The sequence below is a fragment of the Lactuca sativa genome, chromosome 6 (assembly GCF_002870075.4).
Source record: "Lactuca sativa cultivar Salinas chromosome 6, Lsat_Salinas_v11, whole genome shotgun sequence".
Taxonomy (NCBI): Eukaryota; Viridiplantae; Streptophyta; class Magnoliopsida; order Asterales; family Asteraceae; genus Lactuca; species Lactuca sativa.
Window position 1 is genome coordinate 169401196 of NC_056628.2, and position 26960 is coordinate 169428155.

General features: G+C 33.1%; 2 non-coding genes and 1 pseudogene across 2 annotated transcripts; all 3 read right to left on the bottom strand.

The window, feature by feature from the left end:
* Positions 1-2071: 2071 nt before the first annotated feature.
* Positions 2072-2190, bottom strand: LOC111896043 (U5 spliceosomal RNA). Its single transcript, XR_002851793.1, has one exon. It is a non-coding gene; the product is annotated as a U5 spliceosomal RNA (small nuclear RNA).
* Positions 2191-3065: 875 nt separating this feature from the next.
* On the bottom strand, positions 3066-3186 carry LOC111895992 (U5 spliceosomal RNA). Its single transcript, XR_002851753.1, has one exon. It is a non-coding gene; the product is annotated as a U5 spliceosomal RNA (small nuclear RNA).
* An 18250-nt stretch (positions 3187-21436) lies between these two features.
* LOC111896029 (U5 spliceosomal RNA) lies at positions 21437-21543 on the bottom strand (annotated as a pseudogene).
* Positions 21544-26960: the final 5417 nt, after the last annotated feature.

The following is a 26960-nucleotide window of genomic DNA, read 5'->3' on the forward strand; positions in this document are numbered from 1 at the left end:
CTTCCTATTAGCTTATATATACAGTTTGAGGACAATTAGAGGTCATTTACTCGGTTTTCCACGAAAAGAATACATTTAACATACTATTTTTGTAACGTCTCAAAAATTAAGACCAAAATTTTTTGTTTTTAAATTAATAAAACTGTAACCCAAACATCATCATAAAATCAAGATAGAACAAAGTGTGTCCAATACATCATGTAACGTCAAAGTAATCATAAAATGCAGAACGAGGTGGTGTGTGCACTGCAATCATCTCAGATTCTTCCCTTTTGAACCAGAAGTCTGAAACATAAAATGAAAACCGTAAACATAAAGCTTAGTAAGTTCCCTAAAATACCACATACCATATATAATAAACACATAACGGGCCCCGCCCGTTATCGACCCGGCTCGGTATATAGATCTGTCAGTCATCGGGCCCCGACAAACATTAGGCCCCGCCAGGTATGAATATAAACATATAAACTTATAATCATACAACACATGCGATAATCACAAAGATAATAGCATACATGATAGTCATTGATCCCTGCCTGACTTCGGTAAGCATACAACCACATAACACATGCAAGAGTCCTGCAAACATCTAGCATCCTATCGTAATAAACCATGGGCCAACATTGGTGCCTTCGACTCGCTAAATATAGTGAGGAAACTCACCTCTAGCTGATGAATCACTTAACTGAATCTCTAACTACTGGCCCGGAAAAATCCCCGCGCTATTAAATCAATAACATCCAATTATTAAGTGGATTATGACCCATAACCAGAAGTCTAAGCTATTTGACCCATAGCCAGAAGTCTAAGCTATTTGGCTCATAACCAGGGTAAAAAGACCATTTAGTACCTTGACCTTGTTATGAATGTTGGTCACGATATAGACAGGTGAATCGATTTTGGTTTGAAGAAGATGTTGATTTGTCTCAAGTCATTTCAAATGACAAAGAAAAAGTAGGGTAGACAAAAGAAAACATAGGAGTCAGGTCAACGACAGATGTTAAGTCGTAGCTTGATGGCGATGAGAGTAGGGCAAAAGAGGACCGGTATAGAGTCGTGGCTCTGATACCATGTAAACTCTTTAGAAAAGGTCAAAGACTTTCATTGAAAGGAATACCATATATATACAAAGAAAACCTATAAATTAGGAAACAAACTATTCTTATCTAAGATACAACATAATAGTATTATTCGAAATACAAATACGGCTAACACCAACAACATAAACATTTTGTTTTGTTAGTACATATGTTGAAGGCTTACCCCTTCTCTAATATACATTTGAAACAAAAGATACCTACGGTTCCTCTTGAGTTACCTCCATCATTTCTCTTGCGGCCTTGGTTACTTAGTTCTTCTTTGTTCCTCCCTTCCAAGGTCTCCTCAAATCTCTTAGGTTCTCCAACAATTTGAATTGGAGTAGTTAATTCTTATATTGCGGGTTGGAAATTCTACAGTAATCCATAAATGAATTAGTTTGTCTTCAATCTCACATCTAGAGCAAGTCTCCCTATGAGGCCCATGAGTTTGAGGAATGTGTAACTTTGTATTATACTTTACAACCTTCGTCCCCCATTCCTTAAGTATGATATGATCTTCTTCTAGCTGGTGAATCTATTGTTTTATACCAAACCGTTTGTAAATTTTTTCCAAAAAGTACTTCCAGGTTAGTCCGTCAACGAAGCAAGCACTTGTGGTTTGTTAATCTGTCGATGAATAAGCAAGCACTTGTGGTTTGAGTTCATTCCACGAATGTGATGAATGTGATTTGAGTTTTGTTACCGTGAACTCCAGTTTTGGTTTATCACTGCATTGTCATAACAAAATATTGACTCCATTTTTATAATAAAATTATCCACTACGGTAAATAAAAAAGTCAGCCTAAATGAGAGCATCCTTAATGCAAGCTTATTGAAAAAAAAATACTATTTAAAATATCCAACCAAAATCTTTTTACCATTGGCAGGTTAAGGTTTTTGTAGAGATGAAGGTGTGGGGGTAATCTTGTTGGGCAAATGTTTTGTAGGATTATTTTGTTAGATTGAAATTTGGGATTTTAAAATTGGTTGGAGCCCTACAACAAAGGAAAGAGACTTTCCAAAAACAGGTATGCAACTATATATGGCGAGCACACTGTATTCTTTAGTAAAAGGCAAAAGAATAGTTTGCTTTGTGCTCATTGCTTGGCTGTGTGGCTTTCAATGTCATAGCTTGATGCTTTAAGTAACAAGTTTCAACATTCAGTTTGTTGTAAGCAGTCAAGAGACATGAGTAGTGATTGATACACAAAAGCTAGTGAAATTTAGAACTTTAAAAATTGGTTGGAACCCTTCAATAAGAAAAGACTCTACAAAAATAGTTGTATGCCACCGCATGGCTGTGTGCCTTCTCATATCCCAGCTTCTTGCTTTAAGTAATGACTTTGATACCTTCTGCTTCACTCAAGTAGCAGATATGGGATGCCCCCAAACCCTTCTCCCTCTTTTCTCTTCTTTTTCCCCTTCTCTTACTTTGATTTGGTTTTTGATCTGTTTTTTAGGAAGTGTTCATATATATGGGTTTTTAAGGAAAGGATATTTGGTTGACCAAAAAAAAGAATATTTTCTTGATGAAAAACGGCAGTATTATGAAGTTAGAGTTTCATATTATGGTAAATGAAATAGATAAATAAGTAAAAGTTCGTTTTACTTTTGGACAAATGTTCTGTGAAAATGGATAATGATGTGCATTAAGTCATTTTATTCATCCCGCTTGTCAAAGAATCTAAAAGGTTTTGAATTTTGATTTTAAACTTCATACATTGTCTTTTACTGCTCAAACAGGTTTTCAGATTTCAACATTTAATCATCATTCAAAAGTCAAAAGCAGATGAACAGTAACCTTTCTGACTTTTATCTCAAACAACATGAGTTCCTCCTTTGTACTTCTATCTTGATTATCATTGCATTTGTATTTTTGACAACAATTTTACAAGCTTTAGGTTTAGCGCCAGATTACATTAGACCTGATCAGTGACAGTTAACAAACAAGAACTAGTGAAAATTTAAACTTCAAAAATTGGTTGGAGCCCTCCAAATAAATGAAAGGACTCTCCAAAAATAGGAGTATGCCACTATATATGGAGAACACACGGTATTCTTTAGTAAAAGGCGAAAGAATAGTTCGCTTTGTGCTCACCACATGGCTGCGTGCCTCTTCATGTCTCAGCTGCTTCATTTAAGTAATGAATTTGATAGCTTCTGTTTAGTTTAAGTAGCCTATGTGGGATGAACCAGAAACTTGCATTCCTCTTTTTCAAACCCTTCTTCCACTTTTCTTTTCTTTTCTTTCCCCTTCTCTTTACTTGATTTTTGATTTGTCTTTAATATAGGAAGCGCTCCTATATAGGTTTTGAAAGGAATTATTATTAATTAGAATAAGATATCAAGTGAAATTTTAATTTTAGTTGACCAAGAAAATAATATTTTGGTGAAGAAAACAAAGTTGGAGTTGTAAATGAAGAGGATAAATTGTAAGTACGTTTTACTTTTTGACAAAGGTTTTGTGAAAATGGATAATGATATGCCATTAAATCAATTTATTCATATCACTTGTCGAAGATTTTAAATAGCTTTGAATTTAGACTTCACACTTCACACATTGGCTTTTACTGTTTAAACATGTTTCATAGTTCAACATTTAGCACTAACGCCTTGTGCATGAGTTTTTAGTAAATTTAGTAAAAGAAAGAGAAAGAAAATATTGACAGGAAGAAAGGGAGGGGAAGGAGAAATTTTCTTATTTCGTGTTCCTGAGTTGGATGGAAACAAAAGAAAAATTGTAAGTTTTTGTGTTATCTTCCAAAATCCACCCAATTTGGGAGGAAATTTTAGAATGAAAACATGACTCTAAAATCCTTTCCTTCCCCTTACTTTCCTTACAACAATTAAACTCAGCGTACACGATTTTCCTTCGACATCACTCACATTCCCTCCATATACATCCATATCTCTCTTTATGTAGAATTTGGGAACAAGGCGTAAGGCATAGTGAGTGTACCTTCTCACCACTTCGCACTTTTTGCCTGACATCGTAATCATGTCAGTTCCCCCTTCACCTCTCTCATTGATAGGAAATGGCCACCTCTCATGTTTTTCTTTTTTTATTAAATATATAAAATTATAATTTAATAAGGTTCTAAATATTTATAATAATAAAAGAGGAATATTTCATTAACTTAATAATAAAAATCGTTACATAGTAAAAAACGACAATTATTTGAAATAATTTTTTATAATCTCCTCTCTTGTCCTCCAAACCTTCACAAGGTCGTCTCCTGAAAATGGTCAATGTTTTTTATTAGAAATTTCATATTGCAACATTTTTAGTTCTTCTCCCGAACAAATTCCATTTCCGGCTCCGTCAGGGGTTGGCTTGCCAAAATGTATTCGGGGAGAGAAGAAAAACGAGCGTGTAAATTGATGAACACTGAGAGTTCTTGTATTGATTGAGAATGAATAATAAAATTTACATGAGTTGGTATAAATACAGAGAAATACAATTGATTCCTAAATACAAGCATTAGGCCCGTTATGAAAGTATGACTAGGACTAAGACTATACACATGCTCTTATACATAGAAAGTACCATTATTACCCCCCTGCAAGCTCAAAGACGGGTCGAATTTGAAGCTTGTGTCTTAAGGTCGTTAAGCGATCTTTGTGTAAAGGATTCGTGAAGATGTCCGCTACCTGATCAACTGAGGAGACGGGACTGATATGGAGTTCCTTGGCTTCAACTTGCTCTTTGATGAAGTGAAAATCCAAATCAATGTGCTTAGATCTTGTACGAATAACTGGCTTCTTTGTCATAAAAATAACACCAATGTTATCACACAGTAATAAGGGGGAGCGGAGCAGAGGAGAGTGCAACTCATGCATCAATTGTTTAATCCATATCAATTATGCAGCCATGTAGGCAAGTGAACGGTATTCCGCTTCGGTGCTTAAACGAGCAACCACTCGTTGTTTGCGCGAGGTCCAACTGATGAGATTACAACCATGAAAAATGGCAAAGTCATATTGTGACCTGCTATCGTCTTGATCTGAAATCCATCCAGCATCCGAGTATGCTAGAAGAGAGGTAGTGCTTGTGGGTTTGAAGTGCAAGCATTGGTTTAAAGTGCCTTTTAGTTACCTGAGAATTTGTTTAACCGACTGCCAATGTATAATAGTGGGCGAGTGCATATATTGACAAACTCTATTTACAACAAAAGTGATGTCTGGGCGGGTGATGGTGGCGTATTGTAAGGATCCAACGACTTGTCGGTATAGGGTGTGATCAGGAAATGGATCGCCATGAACTGTTAAACGAGACTGACTATCAACAGGCGTTGAGTCTGGGGTTGCTTCATGCATGTGTGTTCGTAAGAGTATATCATGTATATCCCCAACTTGACTCATTGTGAGAGTAAAGGCACCATTTAGCTGTGAAATGAAGCGGTTAATAAGAGTTGCACTTGTTCCTGTGATAATCAAGTCGTCAACATACACCAAGACATAGATAGTCACAGAAGATGAATGATGAACAAATAGAGAGGTGTCCGAGTGACAGGAACAAAATCCTCTAGTGATTAGTTATGTCTTTAGTTTAGTAAACCAAGATCGGGGAGATTGATTAAGGCCATATAGTGCCTTATGCAAGCGAAAAACATGATTGGGTTTTGTTGAATCTTCAAATCCTCACGGTTGTTTCATGTAGACTGCCTCTTGTAAATCACCATTGAGAAATGCATTGTTGATGTCAAGTTGACGTATACCCCATCCATTTGAAATAGCCAGAGATAGAACTAAACGGATCGTGGTAGGCTTGATTACGAGACTGAAAGTTTCAAAGTAGTCGACACCCTCCTCTTGACTGTATCCTTGTATCCTTGAGCAACGAGACGGGCTTTGTATCTTTCAATTGTGCCATCAACCTTTCTTTTAACCTTGTAAATCCACTTGCAGCCTACAAGATTAATGTTAGTGGGACAGGAAATAAGTGACCAAGTTTTATTTCGCATAAGGGTATCATACTCATTTTGCATTGCATCTTGCCAACATTTGTGCTTAATTGCTTGTTTAAATGTTGAGGGTTCAATAGTAGAGAGAGAATTAGTGTATGCTAAAAAAAGCTTTGGGTTTGAGTGAATTGGTTCGTGCTCCGGTTGTCATGGAATGTGTGGTGGTATTTGAAGAACGATAGTGAGAGGTGGAAGGACAAGCCTGCTTGGCACGAGAGCTTACTATAGAGTTTTGATAATTGAAAGTACTAGGAGTAGGTGGGGATGTGTTGTTGGAGGGTACAATAACACTTAGGCTGGGAGAATTAGGAGTGTGAAGTGGGGAAGGCGGAAGGGTAGGGGTTAAAGAAGTGGCTAACTGAAGAAGTGTAGGATCAGTAGTAGATTTGGGCGAAAGTGAAGATGGAATAGGAGGGGTGGGAGGCAAAGTGGTTGAAAACGGGAAAACATCCTCGTTGAAAACGACATGTTTGGCAATGAATATGCAAAATAAGGTTGATGGTAACACAAATATCCCTTGTGAGAGGCACTATACCCAATAAACACACATGGTAAAGATATGAAATCAATTTTATGTTGATTATAAGGTCTGAGAAATGGGTAGCAGAGACATCCAAAAGTTTTCAGAAATGCATAATCGGGAATTTTAGAATATAACTTTTGGTAGGGTGATTGATAATTTAGAACAGGGTTTATGGTGCGATTGTGAAGGTAAGTTGTTGTTTTAAACGCATGTTCCCAAAAGGTAAGAAGAAGAGAGGAATGAGCAAGGAGAGTAAGACCTTTCTCCACAATGACTCGATTGCGCCGCTCGACTGTCCCGTTTTGTTCCTGTGTATGGGGAAAAGAAATGCGATGATCAATACCGTGTGTCGAGAGATAGGGTTAAACACTGCGATATTCAACTCCCCAATCGGATTGTAGACTTTTGATGGTAGTAGTGAATTGAGTTTGTATCATTTGATGAAATTGTATAAAAGTAGGGAGAACTTGAGATTTTTGATATAAGAAATAAATCCACACATATTTTGTGCAATCATCAATAAACAAAACAAAATATTGGTTTCCATTTATTGAAAAATGTGGGGAGGGACCCCATACATCAGAATAAACTAAATCAAAAGGTTTTAAAGATGCAACATGAGAACTAGTGAGTGGAGACCGGTGGCTCTTTCCAAGCAGACAACAAGGAAGGCATTTGATGAAGTTGGAAGCTTGAATGAAGATAACATATGCTTGAGAAGAGGTGCATGAGGATGGGCAAGTCTTTTGTGCCAGCCGTGAAGAGAAGTACGAACGCCAGTGAGTGCAATGATAAGAGTTGAATTGTTGGACAATGTGGTGAGGGAGGCTGGAACACGATAGAGACCATCCTTAATGTCCCTTGTGAGAAGAGTGTGTCCATTCAATGACTTGACAGAGCAATGATTATGCCAAAATTGTAAATATACATTATTTTCTTTACTCAGTTTAGAGACACTGAGCAAGCGTTTGGTTATTTTGGGAACAACAAGGATAGTAGTTTTTTGTGGCTAATTTGATGTTAATGGTTGGTATTTGGAAGGTGGAATTTGTAGCGAGACCAAGAATAAGCTAATTGTTAGCCATGGGTAGGAAGAAGACGACGGAGAAAAAAAATTACAAGGCTCTGGATACCATGTAAATTGATGAACATTGAGAGTTCTTGTATTGAATGAGAATGAATAATAACATTTATATGAGTTGGTATAAATACAGAAAAATACAATTGATTCCTAAATACAAGCATTAGACCCGGTATGAAAGTATGACTAGGACTAAGACTATGCACGTGCTCTTATACATAGAAAGTACCGTTATTAGGGCGGCATAAGGTATTATTGTGGTATTTGTTAATAGTGAAATTGTTTGGGTTGAAAACATAGGGGTATCAAGTTGTGGTCGGTAAACCGACGGATCAAAAACGAAAACATTTTGACTCGGGGTTGTAGAACCACTTGCACGCGGCTTGTTTCGCCCGAATCTTGGGGTGAAATCGGTGGAAAGATTGTTTGAATTCATTTTTGGTAGTAGATACTAAGTGTAGTGTTTGTGTGAAATGAGTAGTAGGAAGTGTAACAAAGTATTAGATAGTGTGAAATAAAATAAAATCCAAAAGTAGCCGTTGGGGAGGAAAGGAAGAAGGTGCGCCGAATTCATTTTGGGACCTCACTTTACCGTGGTGTGTGGTGTCGGTATTCCTACCAGCCTTAAAAAAACAGATGATTTGTTAACCTTTTTTACTTTATCTCGAACAACATTAGCTCCTTTCTTGTATTGTAAAGTCAAAATATGGCAGGACAGTTAATATTATAAAGATAAATAAATTAACAAAACCCAGTTGGTTTCTTCTATGATGCAGTTTCCGATCACAAGCTCAAAAAGTCAAACATTCAGGGTTTCTGTTAAAATAATCACTGTATTTCTTGTATCAGTTGTCAAGACCTAGTGGAATTTTGAACTTTAAAAATTGGTTGGAGCCCTCCAATGAAGGAAGGGACTCTCCAAAAATAGGCGTATGCCACTGAGTATGACAAGCACACGGTATCTCTAAATATTATTAAAAGAGAACCCTTAATTCACCAATAAAGCAATCATGGCCATTGATTGTATTTATGATTTTCACCATTAGATCAAATTGCTGACATCATCTTCTCCAAATAGAAATCAAACATTTAATTATAGAATCTTTAAATTTAGCAATTACATTTCAATCACAATTATATTTAATTATAAAATCTTTAATTATAGAATCTATCATACTTTCTAAAATATATTTCACAATTCGAGCACAATTACATTTAATTATAGAATCTTTAAAATCAGCAATTATGTTATCAATTGAAGCCTATCATTCTATCTACATATTAAGTATCGGTTTCCCCATAAATCTTGTCAAAAACATGAATAGCCGCCCCATATTTCTCCTCTATTTTTTTCTCCTAAACCATAATTGTCTAATCCTCTTCGTCCTCATGTTAATGGTTATGCTTCTATTGATGCTTTGTGTGTTTATAACATAATGTAGCACCATAAGTTGGTTCCTTTTTTCTCATGTATTCTTAGAATTTGTGTATTGCCTCTTACTCGGATCTTCAATTATCGCACTTGTGTTTTGGCTTCACACAAATCTCTACAAACTGAAGCAAGCATCTCCATCTTTTGATGATCTAAGCCATCATTTATCCTAATTAATATTGTTCATAATTTAACTCCCTTATTTATAGTTTTTGGCTTCAGTATTCAAACTTGTTCAATTTTTTCTTTTTTAAAAAACTCATCTTTAAATATTATTAAAAGAGAACCTTTAATTCACCAATGAAACAATCAGGGCCCTTGATTGTGTTTAAATCCTATGTTTTCCACCATTAGATCAAACTGCTGACGTCATATTCCCCAGATAAAATTCAAACAAAATTACATTTAATTATAGAATCTATAATAATTATAGCATCTTTAAATTCAGTAATTATTTTATCAATTGAAACATATCATTCTATTTATATACATGATATCAGTTTCTCTAATTAATATTGTTCATAATTTAACTCCCTTATTTATAGTTTTTGATTTCCAAATTCAAACTCGTTTATATTTTATTATTTATTTATTTATTTTTTAAAAAACTCATTAAACAAGAATATCAATAATTAAGTTATTAACCAATAAAATCTAATATAATCCCATTAAATCAGCAAAATATTTAAGAGTCAAAATTAAAATCAATATTATTCATAATTTATCTTCTAGTATATCCCATATAAAATGAACAAAGATAGTGAAACGGATCAAAAGCAAGATAAATAAGTTTTTTTTTTATTGTTACACTTCAACTTGCATGAACAAAGACGTATCTGTTGTTCCAAAGTTTTCAATAACTCTTTTATACATATTATTATAATCTTCGATTAAATTTTCAAATTTTATATTATTGAATTTGTTTCTATCAATGGTTTTAGTTTCAAAATCACCATTATAGTACAAAACTTTACCGGCGTGGTGTTACTTACATTATTTGATCGTGACGCAAAGAAACTTCTGAAAAAAAACACACTAGAGTTGCTTCAAAAGTTTAATGAGATTATCGATATTAACTTCATTTACATAAAACTAATATTTACTATTTGTCTATCTATTTTTATAATCGTTAGTTTTTCCATTTTTAGGAGGGTAATATGAAGATTTATCTGTCTGATTTGAAATTATTTTTGGATAAAAAGTTGTCGATCAAAATTCAAATTTCTCATTATAATTTGAAGAACAATATTGATAATAAAATCACTTTTGAATTGGAAAAAAAATTAACATCGAACAGGTAACATTCTTTTACGAAACATACTACAAACACTACACTTATTAGATTCGTTTTCTTATATTTTAGTTGATCAACTAACATATGTCTATGTACTACAATTATAGGTGTCGTAATCTGATTCGTTTAACGTTTTATCGACGAAATTCGAATGTCAAGACACATTAAATTTAAAGGTTTTAAATATAATATAACTAAATCTAATATTTTAAATACTTAATATTATTAACTTTTAGATTGACATATGAATTTATTTTGTATATTTAGGATGCAGTTTCATTTTACTGGTGATAATGTCACACCGGCTTCAAATCTTGATAAAAGTATTGTAACAAGTCCACTAAGTAAGTGGACATCCTTTAAAAAAATGTCTAGACATGAAGAATTAAAACACAACTTGGAATGTGTTTACGATGTTGATAATATGGAGACAATGTCCTCAACCAAACGGTCATTAACATAAATCGCAGATCGTACTTATGGAGAATGCAAACCAAAACTGTTAATTCCAAATAAAGAAAAATAATATATGATTTACGTGATTTTATATGAACAGTTGAGTGATTTGAGTACAATTGATTTCATATTATGTTTACATACCATTTGGTTTTTGGGTTTGTTTTTTGATTACTTTGTTTAATACTATTCGTTTGTTGGGTTAGAATTTTTATCATTTAAATACCTTTTGGGTTTTATGAAATGTTGAATTATTCATCTATTTGCCTTTTGGGTTTAAACTCATATGAATTTATAATTTTAATCATTTTTACTCTATTATTCCGTTTGAATGTGAATTTGTCAACATTGTTACAATGTTATTCATTACAACTTCAATATAAATATTAGCAAACTACAACTTTTTATGAAATTATAAACTTTTATAAATCTTTTAACCGTTCTAAAACAATTATTTATAGTTCCTTGTGAATTTATTAATAAATTTATTAGTAAACATTTACCATTGAAATATTATTATTTTTTAGATATTAATGATATCCACAATTTTACAGATTTAAATAATAAAACTCATTACAACGACGCTAGAGAGAGGCAAAGACTAAGACTTTTACATTTTTTGGGAAAGGAACTTCCCTAACGAGGGTTTCCGGGCCAGCTTCCACGCACCGACTAATCCCCCACTGCGAACATGATGTTATGCCTCATGACACGGAGTCACTGCACGCGAAACTCTATGGCCACAGAGGCCGAGTAGTGCGGTGATTTGAACATGAGTCAATAGGTTATCCACCATATCTTCCACATGTCTTACGAAGTCACCACAACCCAAGTGTATGACATTACATATACAAAATAGAAGATTGAATTATATGTTTAAAAGAGAATCTTTATTTCATCATCTAAAGCAATAAATATTTTTTTATTGTATTTCACTTATACCTTTTCCACCCTTAGATCAAATTATTTACGTCATCTTGACCGATGTTTGGTCAAACACGTTGTCCATCAATGTTTCTTCAAGAAACTTAGTTTTCTATTAATTTTAATAACAAATTTGTTGAATTAAGCATACTTTCATGATTATAAATTTGTCTATTTTCTATTGTTAAATCAAGTGTAAATGAATTTGAACAATTGTTAAATTTCATATTCTATGATGTAATTTATGCACTAATTAATCAAATAATAGTACATATCCAAGTGGTCGGGTACCTCCAAGACAATAAACAAACATGTAAATTATATGCAATTTCGCAATATTGTAATTTTTTTTACTGGATTTAAATGAATAATTACTTCTTTCTCTTGATTTAAATTCTTGATTACTCATATAAGGTTGTAAAAAAAATAAAATTCTGATAAATTGAAAAAATTGTTCAACAAAACCTTAAAATTTTGAAATTTGCTGGAAATTTGGTTATATGCCAAGTTAGGCTTCTTTTTGTGTTGTCATGTTTGCTGATTTGGCTATGTAGAGTTCATTTGAAGTTCCATTTATCTACAAGAGTATTAATGTTCACATTCAAGTGGAAACATTCAAAACTGGTAAGCATTCTAAATTGATGCACTTCTTGAATCAAACATCTAAACCGAATTTCATTTGTTAGTTGGATGTACCGACCAAAATGTAAGATTTGTGAAATTTCATTATTATTTATTAGTGTTAACCTTTAACAAATTATGAAACTAATATTATATTTTTGTTAATAACATTTTTTTGTAATAATTTATATGATTGGAAGATATGTATATGTGATTGGTGTAGCCTAAAAAATCATATTTTAATTTTTATAAGGAAAAATACTTTGAAATCGACCAAGTTACAATGTATGAATTTGATGTTTATGGTTATGACAATTCACTTTATTTGTAATGTTTATCGAATTTTTTTGCAAAATTTAATGTTGCCGGTACATTTAACAACTTATTGTTGTTTTTGGTTTTACATGGTCGATATGAGAAGAGCCGTATCAGCCTCCATGAGGGTTGGTACGCCGAACACACTTAATTCATAAAGAAACTACACAACATGTTTTAATCAAGAAGTCGCATTAAAGATCACATATATTATTTATGTAAAAAATTATTGTATTAAAAAACCAAATTGCTCTAATATAAATATTAAATATTTTTATCTACTAAGTTTGGTTCAAAAACTCTAACAATGAATCTAACTAACATTTTTTTTTATTAAAATTCAACCTAAGACAAAGCCACCTATTAATGTGATATGTATTTAATCATTGCCCGCGTTTAAAGCGGGTCATAATCTAGTTCTTTAGTAAAAGGTGAAAGAATAGTTCGCTTTGCGCTTACCACATGGTTGCGTGCGTGCCTTTACATCCTTCAGTTGCTTGGTTTAAGTAATGACTCTCACACATTCTCTTTCATTCCAACAGTTGATGTTGGATGAATAAGAAACTTGCATTCCTCTTTTTCAAACCCTCCCTCTCTTGTTTTACTTTGATTTTGTTTTTGTTTTGTTTACGTTTCAAAAGTAAATACTAGATATTGGATAATTAGAATAAAATATATAGTGCTAGTTTAAATTTTGATTGGTTTTAACTGTATTTGAACCTTTTGCCTCAACTGTTTTGACTGCTCCTTAATCCTAAACTGAGGCTTCCTTGTATTTGAACTTTTTGCCTTATGTGTTTTGTGAGTTGTCGCTATAAATATTATAAATATTATATGCATACTAACTAAACTAACCAATAGGAATAGAGTTGTTAACAAAAATGATAATTTGCTTGTGATTTGTGAAAATAACCAACTTGTCCCGCCGGGATGGCTCCTTCGGACTAATCAAATATATAATTTGTGTTTTTCATGTTCATGATGATCCTTTCGAAATGTCTAATATCATTGTTTTTCAATTGAATCACATTTTAAGTTCTTTTATCGTATCTACTTACCATCAGTTACGTTTCTCTAGAATTTTTGTTGGATTTGAGTGAAAAACGAAGCATCTTCTCGAAATTCCAAAATTGTGTATTGGATTTCGGAATTGTTCTTGTAATTTCAAAATATTCTGAATTTTTTTTTCTGTAATCCCAAATGTCCGTCCGAAATGTATTTTTTTTGTTAGAAAAAAGTACTTTGATGTGACATTAAGTCAGTCCGGAATGAATTCAGAATTCCCCATTCCGAACTAAGTTGTTATGTTCTTAAAACACAAAAAAACTTGGTTGTTTTTGTTAATAACTTTGTTCATGATAATTGGTTTGTTTAATATCACAATATTTTAATATTACTTAGCTAATGCCTTTTAACTATAAATAATGTAGATTTTGACGACAAAAAACCAGAATTTTATATGCAGAAATTAAGAGCGACATAATTTACAACATATGATTTCGGGGTTAAAGTTGCATTCAATTATTTTTAGGAAAGTACAATTGTGAAATAGATATAAATCCAAGTTCAACTTTCAATTAACAACTTTCTATGAACTAAATCTCTAAACACTTCCAACAAATGCATATATGTCGATATATAAGTGTGTGTCCAAGGCATAAGAGAATATTCTCCGCATATTAAAAGTAATAATCCAATCCTTCTTGTCATCCTTTATGGAAAGCTTCGCATCCAACATTCTCCCTTCAAAACTTATAAATGATGATGACATGGCCGACCCGAACCTAGGGCAAGTTGGACACAACCTAGTACAACAGGTTGTAAAGGGGCTTATGATTCCATATGGTTGTTATGGGTATATCATATTTAGGCCTGCTTTTGATCCGCTAGCACAAAGAGTTAAGTTATCGTTCACATGAGAAAAAAATGAGGGGGCAATGACGCACCTAAATCCCATGCGTATGCTTCTGACTCCTCGTTCTCCCTAGCAACACTGCATCCACACACCTTATAATAACCGAAGACGAGGAGGAAATTTGGAAATAGTCATCACTACACGCCCTTATTAATTACGAATAAATATCATTCTTCATATACCAACTATATTCTCTATCATGCATCTCCTTGATTCTCTTCATCTATTGTGCATCTTTCACATTAAGCTTTCTTCAACTAATCTATTCAATATCAGCAACAACCTCACCCTAGTTCATAGTAGTTTGAAGTTTACTTGATGATAAATGAACATGTATTAAGCAGATCAAATTTGTTTATAGGTATTACTTTTTGTTCATTGTTTAAGAAAAAGCCTTTAAGTTTGTCACCAAACATGCCTAATTCAAATATATTTTTATAGGAAGGTATTGTGGTCATTAAAGATGGAAAAGTGTTCAATAATGTTAGGTTAAAAGAAGAGGAATTTAATTTCTTTATTTGTTGGCTATTTATTTGTATATGTAACTATGTATTTCTATATGTCTCCTTTTATGGGATATGACTAGTTGTGTAACGCCTGGTTTCTAGTATGTATTTAACCTTCAAATTATTGAAATTATTTGTAGAACTCTATGAGTTGGAAGCCTCAACTCGTCATGTTGGAGTGGGTTTGACGTCCTGGTTTAATGAACCAACTCGACGAGTTAGGATGCCTCAACTTGACGAGTTGGCAGCAGGAGAAGAAACCCTAATTTCAAGGTTTTTCACCCTATTTAAACTCCTTAAGTCCTAGGTGTTGGCCTCATTTCCATCCTCCATAGTCCCTTACCATAATCTCGAAACCCTAGAGCCTCCTTTGAGTGTTGTGAGTTTATTGTGAGTACTTTTTGGTGTGTTTGAAGCTTGATAAAGGAAGAGGATCTTGGTGCAATGTGGTGATTCAAGTAGGAGCATTCATATCTCTATTCCTTGCTCCATTTTCAACCTATATTGGGTATAAAGTCCTAACCTTGCTTAGTATTCATTTAGATATCTTTTTGGGGATAGTTTTCATGATCTAGCCAAGTTGAGTGGGTGATGGAGTGTAGGTCGTCCCAAAGGGGTTATTCCTTCAAATCCATAATCTTCATGAGCTCTTTTGGCATAAAGGTGCCAACTTTATGGTCTTAAAAGCTCCATGCTTCCATTGGGTTCTTATTATGGCTTATATTGAACATTTGAGTCTCTCATAGCCATGCATGAGAGTAAAGTTGGAAACTTTACGTGACCATGCAACCTTTAAGGACCAAATATGTATTGTGGGGCCTTGTCTTGATGAATAAGTGATTATTTATTAAGTCTTAACCTTTTAAGATTAGGGTTTGGGTTCTAAACCCATTAGGATGGTTCTTAAGGGTAAAGTTGGAAACTTCACCCTTCTAGACGTTATTTCAGTTAAGATCTGAGTGGTGGAACTTTTAGTTTCGAGAATGGTAACTTAATGGATTAAGATGTGTGTTTCTTGAAGAACTCGGCGAGTTTATCGGTAAACTCGGCAAGTTGGACTGAATTTTCCCGATACTGCTGACTAAAGGGGAAACTCGGCGAGTTCACGGGTGAACTCAGCGAGTTGGATCGACTTTTCACGATTCTGTTGATTGGGGGAAACTCTACGAGCTGAGTCAACTCAAATTGTTGACTTTGAATTTGACTTTAGTCTTTGACCAATTTCGACCTATAAGGGGATTTTGGGCATTTTGTGTTGTACTTAAGGAAATTTTTATGTTTAGGGGTTGAGTAGAGTCGATACTCGGAGTCGGGATCCGTTTAACTATCTTTTTGTATTCGACGTGATTTTTCCTCATTGGGTTTAGCGGGTCTAAGGCACCAATGCCGCCCCTTGTTGATAAGTTAGGATGTTAAGAGTCTTCGCGACCCTTTCATGTGTTATGTGTTACTATATATACCGAACGAGGCTCGATGCCAGGCGAGGCCTGAGGATGGGAACATACGCTATTGTAATGATTCTTATATGTGTTAACATGATTATATGATATTTATTGTATGTGTATAGCGGGAGAGGCCTAGTGACAGGTGATGCCTATGAATAACAGATCTGTATACCGAGTGAGGCTCGATGTCGGCCGGGGGCCCAGTATATGATTTATTATATATGGTATGGGGTAGTTTGGGGAAACTCACTAAGCTTTGTGCTTACGGTTTTCATTTTATGTTTCAGGTACTTCTAGTTGTAAATGGAAGAGTTCGGGATGACTGCATCGCCCACACCGTTGAGATTCCATTTATGATGTTTACTCTAATTTTATGACAAAATGATACATTTAGTTTTATTTAAATGTTTGGATGTTATTTGAAAATACTCTTTTATGAGTTTATCTATTATTAAAATAATAATTTTTGGACCATATTTTTGGATGTTACAAGTTGCCTTCTAGCTTATGTGAATATAAACTTATTAAAAAGAACCTCTTTCATATTTTACAATAAGCTCTATGTGTCTTTTACTGTTCATTAATGGATCTTAATACTTAAAGTACCAAATTTTCAAAAAAAGTAATAATTTTAAAGGCATAATCATAACATTCCATGAACTACTTTTCATTAAAAAACACCAAGTACCAAAATGTTCAATCATCATATAACCCAACCCGATCAAAATGTATCAGAATATGTTGAAGTCTCAAAACATAAACAAAATATCGATGTGTAGCAGTCAAGCATTGCCATTACATTTGTCATTGGAACAATTTAAAAAACATTTAACTTAAGAGAGTAGGCATACCGATTAGTGAGTTCTCCAATATACCATATATCATATCATGTATACAATGCATACATACAAATAACTCATAGTCAACACCTCAGTGGACCTATATGTATGATACTATCATCACAACCTGACATGCTATACTTTTAGCAAGCTCACAAGCAACACCTCAATGGGCTTATAGGCACAAATCTCTCATTCCAATTTGACCTATTAAACTTTTAGTTATCATATTAATGGGCCTAAAGGCTTAAGACCAACTTACCCTAGGGTCTGATACATACCACAATAAGAAAAACCAATACTAATCAAATGATTGTACCCTAACAGTACACACACAACCTACCACACTGGACATACAATATCCCACACAATATAGTGAGAATACTCACCTGAATTTGAAGAAGAACAACCACACACTCGTAACCTCGAACGAATCAACAACACAAACCACCTAAATCACCAATTAGGTGAAACTTAGTGACCAATACTAATTATAGGTCAACAACCATGTAACACCCCAAAAATTTTCAACTTTAAAATGCTATGGTTTTAAAAGCATTCGGGTGTTAACCCACATTTAATAAAAATTCATTCCCACAAAAACATTTATAATTAAAACATTAGGTGTTACCATTAAGCATCATTACAACCATGTCTAGCAAATAAGAATCACATTAATGCAATTAATAAGGAACTTAACAAGTTCCACTCCATTCCATATCTCTTGACTTCTAACTTTCATCTATCATCCTCTTTCCTTAACTGTAACCTAAGATACATGGCATATAAAAGAGATACGTAAGACAATAATGTCTCGTGAGCTATGTGGGTTTATGACCCAAAACATTTATCACATTTTCATCAAAAAACATTTCATCTTTGCAAAACATAGTTTTAAACTATAAAACATTTTCAAGCATTTTCAAGGAAAACTCTTTTCATACGCATCAGAAATATCATTTCATATCTTATTATATCACATTTTATCATTTCATTTCAAAAGATATCTTTCTACATTTCTTTCTTTTTTATCAATGGCTAATTCTGATATTAAACCGTTGCCAATTTTTTTATACTTAGGGTACCCCCAAGTCTAGACCAAGGTGGAAAGTACAAATCAATCCACCAAGGCATCGTGCTAAATAGGACATCTACTTCGCGAAGGGGAGGCACCACCCTAATAGATTCCTCTAGACCACTTATGAGGCATCATGGCCTAGGCAACTTTCATTCTTTCTTTACTTTCCAATTCTTGTCATTACTTTTGTTTCTTATCATTATTTTCCATGCTTTACACATTTCATACTTTAGCATTATAATACTCATTTCAAAAGTAAAACATCTATACTTCAAACATTTCAAACACGTTATCAAAAACATTCTTTCTTTCAAAAACATTATTTGCTTTTAAAACATTTTTGCCTTCAAGGCATTGTTTCAAAATACTCTTTCCAAAATATTTAACAGTTCCTTATCAAAACATTTCATATATCAAAACATTGCATTTCATTGTAATAAAATAATTTTGCCATGTACCCCAAAGTGGGAAAAATGCCAACATGTATTCACCTAGTTCTTCAATATAGATTAGCTAGTCCTCTTCTAGTTCCTTTGCTTAGATCAAGACTTCTCAAACACCACCTATATAACATATAGGTGAAGGTCAACAAAATGACCAAAGTAACCTTACAAGATTTTTAACATTTAGATATCACCCATAAGCTTATTTACTTCCTACTAGCTTATATATAAAGTTTGAGGGCAATCGGAGGTCATTTACTAGGTTTTCCACAAAAAAAAAATACATTTAACGGACTATTTGACACTCCCCCGTGTCAAAATTGCAGGTCACCATTTTGTGTAGAATTTTGCTAAAAACTTTGTAACTTGTTTTCTACACCTCCAATGGCTACCAAACTTCACCACAAGGTTATTATGGACATAATAAGGACTATTAACTTCTAAAATACTCAATTAACCGTTATCCTCGTGATAAGTTAATCATTAAGACCTTTATCAAAATGTTAAGTTCATAATGCTTACAAACACTAAAATGAAAGGGTTAAGAGTCCAAGTTGATCAATAACATTCTTTAACCAATATAAATTATTCCCAAATCATTTAATACATCATTGTGTGTTGTCAATTACATAAAACCACAACCAATCTCTTTGTATGTACATGAATCCTCAATTCCATTATATGTTTCCCAAATTGCCCTTTAGGCCAAAACAATCACTAGGGCTAGAACTTCACTAGGATCCCTTCATGTTAATGTTCCAACATCATATCTAGAGTGTCAATTCATATACATGAATGTTATTCACTGAGAATAAGTCAATCATCATAAAGTTATCCATAGATTTCCCAAAATGCCCGTATGACCACAAATTCCACGGATTCATCCAATAATCAATAAACACTTTGTATTTTGCACCAAATCATTCTAATAACATCTATTAATTGTTATGAACTTCAGTTTCTCAACAATTGCTCAACTACATAAGATTCCATTGTTTTCATCATATTGTCCCCAAATCCATTTCAATCCAAGCTTATACATGATTCTACAGTCATGGGTGAGTTTGACAATTCCAATTATATTGATTATTTTCAAACATCATCTAGGTCATAGAATCTAATCTCACTTCATCATCAATTGAAATATTCCCAATTAGGGGTTTTTTAGGGTACATGGAGTTTTTTTTTACCCAAATCACCAAATCCATCAATGGTATGATTGGATTGAGATTAGAACCATGGAAACCAATAAAGGGAGGCTAGAAAACCAAACCTAATAAATATTTATCATCAATATTCCGAATTTCAAGGTTAGAAGGAGAAGAAATTATACCTAGAAAGCCTTTGATTTCTCTTCCTTTTGCTTGAATGCTCCAATTTCCACTTGAATCTAACCCTAGGAGTTCTTAGGATTAAAATCACCATTAGATGAGGTATGGTGGACTTCAAACACATTCTTCATCCATAAGAGAAGAATGATGCATCTTATTTCCTAAAAGTGTACCATTTAGTCTCTCAAGTTTGCTCATTTTGCCAATTTCCACCATAAACTCATATTTTTGTGATTTAACTTAAGTTTTGACATAATAAGTCATTCATCATCCATTTTATAACTTTTGTAGTTCATTCCATTATTTAAGTCAACCTTTTGGTTAACTCATTTTGCCAACTTGACACTTTTGGCCCTTTAACTTTTGAAATGTTATTATTTTCACTCATAACTTTCTAAACTTCATATCAAATAACGATATGATTATACCTTGATGATTTATTTATATAAATAATGTTTCATTTATTTAATTTATTAATTCAAGAACACAGTCTTAAACTTTAAGATGTTACAAACCACACCGAGGCATATTGACATTCTTTGGAGAATCTTCCAATGTGTTAGCGGTATGAGTCAAGTTCTCCTCAAATTATTAAACTTTAGAAGTTTCAATATCAATAACCTCATCCAATTATGATGATGCAAGCGCCCAAGATCATTATATTTCTTTGAAAAATCAAACATATTGTGAATACGAATATATTACTATAATAAGTTTATCGAACATTATGTACTTTATATTCATTCCCATTTCCATACATCTTTATTCAAATCGACTTGATATGATTAAAAATGTTGACTCTGCTGCTTCATTTGCGGACTATCAATATGCTCTTGCATGCCTGCATGACATAACAACTTAATAAATGAATAAAACACATTAAAGAAGTAATAAAATGTAATATAAAAATGCAGGACTCATCCAGTTGACTTTTCATGATGTTGCTTATCATTCTCAATCTTCTCATTTATAACTTCCAGAATATAAAAAAATAACATAATAATTGTCATTACATTAAAAAAAATAAACATAAGCTCAAATGAGAAGTTGTAGGTGAGCAATTTTTTTATAAGATTCTATTGTTAGATAGAAATTTGGGTTTTTAATTAAGATTGGTTGGAGTCCTCCATCAAAGATAGAAATTTGGGCTTTTTAATTAAGATTGGTTGGAGTCCTCCACCAAAGGAAGAGAGTCAAGACTCCCCAAATATAGGCATATACCACTAAATATGGCAATCACATGGTATTCTTTAGTAAAAGGGGAAAGAATAGTTCACTTTGTGCTTAACATATGGCCGCATACTTTTACATGTTGCAGCTTCTTGGTTTGTGTAATGACTTTCACACATGTTGTTTGTTGTAAGCAGCCTATGTGGGATGAACCCCAAATCCTCATTCCCCTCTCCCAAACCCTACTTCCCCATTCTTCCTCTCCTTTTATTTCTTCTTTGACTTAGAATTTAGAATTTGTTTTTGTGTCTATAGGAAGTGGATTTTGAAACTAAATACTAGATGTTGGATAATTAAAATAGAATATTTAGTTATGGATAAATCAATATCAGCCAAAAAGATCATTTTCCATTTTGTAAGAAATATGTTCCAGATTTCAACCTTCAATAATAATAAAAAAAAAAATAAAGTGAACCTTCAACTTTTTGACTACTCTCAAATAATATGAGTTCCTTTTTGTACAAGTTGATAATTAACGCAACGGTGAAAGGTATATTTTCATTTTGTAAATTAAGGAAGTTGGTAATTACCGATTCATGCATTACTGAGTTATTTCATATTAGAGTCTCTTACACCTAGTTCCCGAGTTCTACTTAACAAGAGAAAAGAAAGGAAATGGATGGAAGTGAGAAGAAAGTAAAAGAAATTAGTGTTCCCGGGTTTCATTAGAGGAAGGAAGTCGAAATGCCTACTCTTTTGAACACACAACATTATATAGTTATATCTAACTGTATTAGAAATCCAACAAAGGTAATAGTTCTAATTCTTACATTTCTATATGAAGTTTATTGAAGCTAGGCATGCTCAGGTCCCGTTTTAGCAGGTTTGATTTGTAAAACTCCGGCCAAACCAGCAATGCCATTATAACATATGTATGAACTAAACCTATCAAATTGTTAATCTTACTAGAACCACTGATTCCGTGAAATTGGTTTGGCAACATTTCTTTCCAATATAGACCAACAAAATTTTGCTGAAGAGCTAGGACCTTGTGAAACTAAGGGAATTCATAATGCATTAAATTCTATAAGTTTAATAGATTTCTATATCAACATTCCACTTTTAATACAAGTTTTCATTTAATTCGTACAACACATAGAACTCTATAAAGCTCAGTAGAATATATTTTAAAAAATATATATCATGAGCATTGAAATTCAAATTGTATGAAACCTCCGCATTAACATCCCACTATGGTCATTAAGTTTAAGTAACGACTCACACCTTCTGTTTCATTCCAGCAGCCGATGTGGGATGAATCCCACATATACATTCCACATGTTCAACCCCTTCTTCCTCTCTTATTTTCCTCTTCTTTTACCTTGATTTTTGTTTTTTAGGCAGTGGGTTTTGAAACTAAATACTAGAGATTTGATAATCAGAATAGGATGTTTGTGACGGTTTTAATTGGTCAAAAAGAAAATAATCTGTAAAGAAAAATAGCAGCCTTATGAAATTAAAGTTTAATATTTTATTTAGTGGAAAAAAAATGGAAAATGTAAAATAAAATATATATATATATATATATATATATATATATATATATATATATATATATATATATATATATATATATATATATATATATATTTTATTTTACATTTTCCATTTTTTTTCCACTAAATAAAATATTAAACTTTAATTTCATAAGGCTGCTATATATATATATATATATATATATATATATATATATATATATATATATATTATATTGAAAGTTCGTTTAGCTTTTGGATAAGCGTATGTGAAACAAGGGAGTGTTTGGTTAAAGTTGTAATCGAATGTAATATGAAGATATTGGGATTGGTTTGTAATCTAGGAACAAAGTTGTTGATTGGTTTATAATGTATAGATATAGTGATAAAACGAATATGTTGGATAGAGGTTCAACAAGGTTGGGTCATGTTGGATAGAGCCGAGCTTAGGCTTGTTTAGGGTGGCTGGAAAACGAGTCAGAGGTCGAGCCAGTTAACTCCTCCGTTTCAAAATTAGGCTCGAAAGGAGCTGGACTTGATCCCCATGAGCTGAGCTCGGGATTGGCTCGGCTCGTTTACCACCCTAAATTTTCACATATATTTCTTGAAATTGCCTCTAGCATTGGTGAAACAGGTACGAGTTCATATTTAGTTGCTTGGTTGCAAAACAACCATTGTCCCAATAAATTATCATATTTGATCTTTGGCATCTTTATAATCATAACTTTATGCTCCCCATATAACGAAACAACGATTACTTAGGATTAGAAAAATGACGTGCTTGACTACAAATTCACAAATATCTTTAATTGGCCAGGGATACTAAACAAGACATGACGGCTGAAATTTTAATTATTTCTCACAAAAGTTAGTAGTATTTATAGACTTTTAGCAACAGGAAATCCTGAAGCACGTCATCAAATCGCAAGTACAGAAGTTAGGAACACGTCATCAAATCATGAACACATCATCAAATCGTGAGTATGTCATCATATCGTGAGTAGAGAAATCTGGAAGCACATCATCAAATCGGGATGTTTGTTGTCTACAGAACTCTATTTTTGGAGTGTATAAGTAACACATCCAAGTGATTTTCTCCCTCCTGCGACTCTGGTGGCTCTTGCTGCAGCCATGCCATCTCTGTAACTCTGTCTTTGTGGGTTTGGAAAATCTATATATGTTACCAAGCTGTGTATGAACAGATTTTACTTGAATTTGTTACTTACAAACTGTGTATATATAACACGTTCAAGTGAAGTCTGTTCATACTCAGCTTGGTAACACATATAGATCCTCCACGCCCACCAAAGTAGAGTTGCAACATGAGCCACCACGAGTTACAGGAGGGAGCAACCACATATCAGCTGCTGATCTTTCTGTTCTCAACTGTAAAGACTATGATGATCATAAAGATATGAACCATGATTATGTATCTCCCTTCCTACCCCACCCTCCCATCCCTACAAACGTTAATGTGTGTCTTTCAGAGCTCCGAAGAAAATTCAAATCAATCAGATATTCATGTTTTAGTTGCAGAAATGGGACCTCTCAAGAATTCAGTGATTGTTTTAGCAAATGGAGGTTCAAATGAAAGTTTCCTCTGGAGTTAAGGAGATGATATTTTGGATATCCTATTTGAAATCAATCAAATATTCGGATGATACATTCATTTGAGCTTCCATTTGCACTGTTTCAGAGCTTCAAAGAAAATTCAAATCAATCAAATATTCGTCACTCCAATGGTATTGTGCAACTAAAACATTTCAAGTGGATTCTAAGACATGCATTGGTATTTAGATTTCTTAAAAATAACGTATTAATGCATGCATATCTTCCGATTTTCAGGATTCATCCTATACACAAAATGTCGAATCATAATAGGATTCGATTTGTTTACTTGAAGCTTAATAGTTCAATTTTGTGCTCTTGTATATCGAATAAGCAAGTACTGTATTGCTTTGTGTTGTTATTGTCTACATTATGGAGTGAATCTTTTAAAGTAATGCAACTGATTCCGAATATAAGGTTTTTTGAAATAGACTCGTTGTTGTAAGAAGGTAAAAAACTTGTCCAATACAATTGGGATCCTTGATAAAATATCAACAAGACAAAAGGCAAATTTAGCATAAAAGTTACAACCATATATATAGAGATAAGATCGGATGAGGACTCATTTTAAAGTGAGGACTCGTCCGGTCACCTTAAAAAAAATTGAAAAAAAATCTAAAAAGAAATACAAATCATAAAATCGAGCATAAATCTATGTCTGGGAGGAAAAAAAATTGGAAAAAAATTTGGATCATTAAAATTGAATCATAGATCATAATGATGCAAAATAAAAAACTAAAATTGAATCATGGATTAATTTTAATGATGCAAAAAACAATTTTCAATTTTTTTCCCCCGGACATAGATCTATGCTTGATTTTATGATTTGTATTTTTTTAGATTTTTTTTTCAATTTTTTATAGGTGTTCTCACTTTAAAATTAGTCATCATAGGAACCGGACTAGGGATGGCAAAAAAACCCGAACCCGACGGGGAAACCCGAAACCCGATTATTTCGGGTCGGGTAACGGGTCGTTATCGGGTTCGGGGCAGGGAGTGGGTTATCCTCGCCCCGACCCGACCGACCCGATTATATATATATATATATATATATATATATATATATATATATATATATGTTAATGACACGCATTCAAAGATAAAATACTTACTGTGGACAATCTTTTTAGTTATTAACAATCCGGTGTGAATGATCATTTTTTATGTTTTGACGTATTACACTAAAATTAAATAAAATAATTTTTAATATAACTTCGATTTAATTTTATTAAAATGATTCATCATACTTTTAATTTAAAAGGGAGGCTAGAACACATATTTTTTATGACATCGGGGTACCCTAAAACGGAATAAAGATTTCGTTATGAATTGTTGTAAACCCGATAAGAAACCCGAAACCCGACTGGAAAACCCGAACCCATTGGGGCGGCCCGATAAGAAACCCGAAAGATATCGGGGCGGGTTTGGGAAACCATGCCCCGCCCCGAACCCGCCCCGTTGCCATTCCTAAACCGGACCTCTATATATATATATATATATATATATATATATATATATATATATATATATATATATATATATTCATTCCACTTATATCAATGATGCTACCTATAAAGGTATGGATAATGGAATCTCATATCCTTAGTGAAAGAATTTCAGGAAATGCAAAAGAAAGACGAATGCGATGGAAGATAACAAACTTGTACAAGCCATGAGTGATGTATTGAACTAACCATCACAATTTACAAAGGGTAATCTTTTCAAGGAATGTTTTTTAGTAGTTAATCATTTTCAAATACCGTATATGTACTAATTGAAAAGTGTGTTATAATGCAATAGTATTTTTGTCTTTTGTTCATTTACTGTAATGTTTCAGGATCTAGACCTCGTGACAGGACCATTGAAGGAGTCGTGAACACCCTTGTAACCTAGTGTCTTGTTTGCAGGAGACTAAACTAAGCTATTAAACTAATAATACTCTATTGATTGTTTTGAAATTCCAACATATCTTATTTCATTAATGACTACTTTTAAATAGGGATAAACAAAAGAGTCAAATAAGGAAATAAATACTCTAAAATCGACTCAAATAATAAACGATCCTAATTACCAAAGTTAAAAACGGAAAAATGATAACTTCCTGAAATATAAAATACTTATTTCTATTAACTTCAGGACTTATCAAGTACGATTCATAACATTTATTTTCTTTTTTCCAAAAACAAGAAATACCAAGATTCCTGTGAGCCACTAAGATTTGGAGGGAATTGTTCCATGATTATCACATAATGTTTCCCATGGCAGCAAGTCCTAGTAAAATATTCACTATAAATATAATATCAATACCCATTTCCCATAAAAATGGGTTAAAGGGAGGGTAGGGAGCAGACAACCACTATATGAAGAAAGGGGGACAAGTCTCATAGATAACCAAAAGCCT